At 38.9% G+C, this 5303-nt stretch overlaps 1 protein-coding gene across 1 annotated transcript in view; it reads right to left on the reverse strand.

The window, feature by feature from the left end:
* The window catches only part of tiam2a (TIAM Rac1 associated GEF 2a), a 100818-nt gene that overhangs the window by 94112 nt on the left and 1403 nt on the right, over positions 1-5303 (reverse strand). The gene's annotated exons all lie outside the window — the stretch shown is intronic.

A 5303-nucleotide genomic window follows, 5' to 3' on the forward strand; every position in this document is an offset into this window, starting at 1 on the left:
GTTTTATGAAAATTTTAACTGCACTTTAAGGCAGGTTTTATGAAGTGGTCAAGAACAGATGTTCATTTTCTGTCCATCCATTACTGAGGTTTTTTTGTTTTTACTATTTTCAAGCCTGAAAATTAGGTTACAACATTTTTTTTCAATCACACATCTAAAAGTGCTCATTCTTCTCTACGAAATGAGGTATCATTCATCTTTCTACCATAAATAGTTCTGAAAGCGCAAACAAAAATGTAGTGAGGCTGTCCATTCGGTACCGCTTGGGGAGCCCCATATATAATAAAATATAAAGTACTTAAAATGATTAAAACCCCTGAACATATGCATGAATGTATCACTAATATTAGTCCAAAAAGTTAGATTTGCATCACAATGTTTTATTGCACATCTGCTTTTACTTTTCATACCTGAGTACATTTTCCTAATAATACTTCCATAGTAAGTAAAGTTTTGAAAAGTAATTTCACACGAAGTAGAGTATGTCCACAGTGCATGGTCCAAAAGTGGACCATGGATGATAACTGGTTGATGCTTTCATCCCTAAAAACCATCACTAAAAAGACCAAACAACAATGAGCTTTTTCAATAAACATGGTAAACCTCAGTTGGATAAGGCCACAGTCTATCAAACAGGAGTTAAGTGGAAAACTGTAAAAGGAAAGCTGTTTTTTTTTTGTGTCAACACAACAAAAAGAGCACAGAATAATTTTTTGGTGCATTTCAGAACGGCTGCATGTAAATGAGGCTGTGCTTTGTGGCTCTTTTATGTGATGAAGGCCATCACAGCCACGAGCCTCTGGAGTTAAAGAGGACATGTTTTGCTGCAGAGCCACTGTTTATGTCTCTAAGAACTTTAAAAAGTCAAATGAAAACCTTGTGGCTGTAAGAATTCGTATTCATACTAAGGCTGCTTCAGTGAGAACCCTAAGACCTTGGGTTGGGTTTCAGCGTTGGCACGTAGACGCCCTGCTGAAGCGCCCTTGAGCACGCCACTGGATACCACCCACCAGCTTCAACGCTGCTGCTGCTCTGGCTCCGGGCCCTCACACCTCCAGTTGATGCAAAGGGACAACATCATGACCTTGCTTCTTTTTCAACCAATTTGCAGCAGGGAAGCTGAAACCCATGACTAGGACCAGTTTGTAGGTGAGGGGAACTTTGGACACCCCTACCCGGTCTATGAGAGTCTGCTGGCCCTGATAACGGGGGTACCGGGCAGACACAGGACAAGATGCACATACTCCCACAGTGGTGAGTAATTACTGTGGCTGCTGAGTGTGAGATAGGGATTCCTCTCCTGCATAACTAGGTGGACAGAAGATAGATGACTGTGTTTTTGCCCCAACTCCGTGTCTCAGATTCATATTTGCAGCCACAGTCACGACACTCTCCCTCTCCCTCTGCTTGGCTCAGGCTGCATGGTTCGTGAATGTGATATCTGGGTATCTGGCCGTAGAGTCTGATTTTAGTCTGGAGGCTTTAGGAGGACTAATCAATAGCTTTAATCAATTAAGAATGCAGCAACTGAGAAGCTGCAGAACCTGGCCAACTCTCACACTAAATGGACCTCATTCCATTTATCACACCACCCCTCTATCGATCTAAAAAAAACAGGTATGGAGAGAGGTATCTGACGAATTCATTTAAGGTGATGCTGTGAAAACTCTGCATGGAACCAATTTGCTCTGCTCTGGGTCTGTTGCTGGGAGTTTCATGTATAGCTTTACTTTGCTATGAAGCAGCAGAGTGGTGGTGGTGGTGGGGTCTTTTATTTGTCTCAGTGAGAGCGTAGCACGTAAGGTAAGAGAGGTGAGCACTGCAGATTTTGTCGCACTCCAAGAGCCTGGTCTGCACACTGAACATGGTCTGCACAGTCCTGCTGCAGTACCACACTGACCTCCAATGGGCAGATGTGGAACAGACACCAGTCACACACAGATGATGTGAAATGTGTTTTGTGTAAATGCACCTCTACTCCTTTTCAGTATAATAAGACCGATCAGGAAGCCTCTGGTTGTATTTTACCATGCCTTGAATTAACACATCTCCAGTCTAACTCCAGGGGATTTTTTATGATTCTCCTGCATATCCTATTAAATCCTATTTACGGGGTAGTTCTTAACCATTATAACTAATTGACTTCCTCACAGTGGGAAACCCTCTCTATGTCTGACCAGCAGTCTAAACCACACATTAGCACTACTACCACCTGCCCATGAGTATTTGGAGAATTATCATTCCATACCATTAGGGTTTACGTTCTTATTAGATGCACATGCTGGGGTAATCCTCAGCTAAAGGTCAGGCCTGCTTTACTTTGTTCTCATGAGGCAGAATAGGGTTTGTATGGGATACTCTGCTAACGGCACATGGCGCAGGATTACCACTATGCTACGGTTAGGCCAGGGGAGGCTGGCTCCAAAGCAAAAAAGGAACAATGTGATGTATCTAAATTAACCCAGCTGTTTTAACTTCAATGGGTCATATTTTGCTAAACCCACTTTTATTAGTCTTTGGTACATTTATTTGTGTGTTCTGGGACCTTAACAGTTCAAAAAGTTTGAATTTGAACCCTCCAATTTATTAGAAGTATAATATAGGTCCAATAGAAGAACTGCACTGATGGACAAAGAATGAAAACATACATTTATGCTGAATGTAATGCCATCTAAGTATTTTAAAAACATCTTTCTAAAAAATGAATTATAATTTATTTTTTGGTCTAAATGTTAACCTTCCCTTGGCCAGCCCCATATATAGTGTTCTACATCATCATATTTGTCTTGAAAAATGAAATTTTATATAATCCCGGTTGCAATGACAGTGTAATTTCCAATTAATTCAAGAGGGTTTTCATAGTTTTTAGCTTCAAGTGGAGAATCAACCCCAAAAGAAACATTAAAGCGGTCATTTTTTGCTAAACCCACTTTTATTAGTCTTTGGTACATTTATTTGTGTGTTCGTGGATCCTAATAATTCCAAAAGTTTGAATTTGAACCCTCCAGGTGCTGCAAAACTATCTTTATATTCATTCCGGCAAAAATCAAGTGGATTTCTACAACCTGTTTCTAATTCCTGGTTAATTTGTTACGTTTTATAACTAGTGACGTCACGACATTTGCACATATAAGGTCAAGACTTCTGATGAACATTTCTCTGAGTACGCCATAATTGTTTGTCAGCAGCAGTGGTTGTAGTAAAAACTGAAAATATGTCCAAACTTCGAGCCAGTTACCTAAAATGTTCAGTTATTGGTTGAACGGGACAGAGCAGCACAGCCAACAACCTGGAGGGGGTGGGACGTGAAGTGGCTCGTTTGCATTTAAGGGGCTAACACTCAAAATGACCTTTCTGGTGTCATTACTCAGAAATGAGGTTGAAGATGGACCTGTGGAGTTGAATTAATGAAGAATTCAGACCAAAACATAGGATTTACAGTTTATGTAGACCACAGGGAAATGTTTTAAAATGCATAGTTCCATTTAAAAAAGCTAAATATCTCTCCTTTAAACCATATTTAACTGGATGTGAAATATAAAATTGCAGTATAATATATTAGTATTTTCGACTAATTCACTACAAAAGTCTTTTATTCAGGTTGTTGCAACTCTGGAGTAATTTGCTAAAAAGGCTGAAGGACTCACCCAATTTACATGTATTTAAAAGAACACTAAAATCTCTGATGTTCCATATGTGAAAGTTGTACTTATTGGATATGTGAACTGTTATTTATTGTTACTGCATTGTCATTGCATTTATTGTGAATGATGTATACATTTTTGATGTCTTTTTAACTGGAACCCCAGGAAGACTAGCAACCACTACGGTGGAAGCTAATGGGGATAATAAACAATAAACAATGTGAATACAGATTGCTAATTAAATCTGTGTTCCGTTATTAGAAAACAGACACTTAGCTATAAACTGATTAATCTCTTCATTGCTAATGAATAATTTTTTTTTTAACCAACTATGGGTTTTTGGCAGAACTTTGCATCAACATGAGCTGATGGCTATTAGAGCTCTCAAATGGAATTACTTAAAACAGCAAAAAAGTGCTTTTTTTTTTTTTGCCATTATTGAGCCAGGTGGTAATAGGGTTCAACTGAGCTCGACTTACTGATTCATTACTGAGATTAAAGCTTAACAACACTGATTCGTTTATTTTTAAGTCAACGATAGTCATTCTGCATTGCTTCCCTGTGAGCGGGGATATCTACTTTTTGTCTTTAGCCTTTAGAAATCCACTCTGACTCCACCTCTAGTAGACACGCCCTTTACTTTGCCACAGATAAATAACTGGAAGGCTAGACCTCCTTGGAGAGAGGATTTATTTTTATAGCCGTGTACATGTGTCCGTTCTAGGGCTGAGAGCAGTTGATTCAAAGTTTCAGCTTCTGTCAAATATTTTTATGTGGAGGTCAGAAAGAGGCTACATTTTGGCTGACTGCCCAGACCTTTGGGAGACAGGTTGGGAAAATTTACGAAAGACACCTGACTATATATTTTCAGCTTAGTTTCATCTCTGTGAAAGACCTTAGATGCAAAATTCTAAAAATAAAAAGTAAATACCGTCTGTGCATCGATGACAGGCTAAGGTCAGACATAATTAGAGGTAGAGGTATTATGCTGCACACTGCAGTGCTCCTCTCCCTGTGTTGTTTGTCTATAAAAATAGAAATCGCTGAAGTGGCATCAGTAGACACCACACTGTAGGCTATTGTTGAAATAAATCCTCATGCTTGTGTTTCCTGACATTAGCCTTAGCATAAAAGCATGTGAGTACAGAGTACAGCTTGATTCGAATATGCTGAGTAAGCTCTTCCTCCAGCTGTACCAGCTGGGACTCGGGCGGCGGAGGTAAAGGTACACCACCTCTTTGGTACCTCTTCCATATTCACTTCATTTAGATTTTTCTGTGTTCCTTTTGTTTTGTTGAGGTAAGCACCAGATGGCGTTTTAATGAGCCAAATTTAGCTACAGTAAGGTAATAATATACACCTTTATTGCTAGATGTAGTAGTATATTACAGTGATCTGATTGTGTATTCCTATATATCTTAATGTCACAAGCCTACTTAAGTACCTTAAATGTCACAGGTAACATGAATTCTTATGTCAGAAGCCAAAAAAATACAGATTTACTCTCAAATTAATCTTTAATATTAGATGTCACATGACTTCTTGTTTATTAGTATAGTACTGGGTATGTACAATATATAAGCTGCAATGTTGATGTGTGTGCTGCATTTAATCTAAATAACCTAAATTAGGATTCATGACAATAAAAGGGGAAAAATA

The sequence above is a fragment of the Sphaeramia orbicularis genome, chromosome 22 (genome assembly GCF_902148855.1).
Source record: "Sphaeramia orbicularis chromosome 22, fSphaOr1.1, whole genome shotgun sequence".
NCBI lineage: Eukaryota > Metazoa > Chordata > Actinopteri > Kurtiformes > Apogonidae > Sphaeramia > Sphaeramia orbicularis.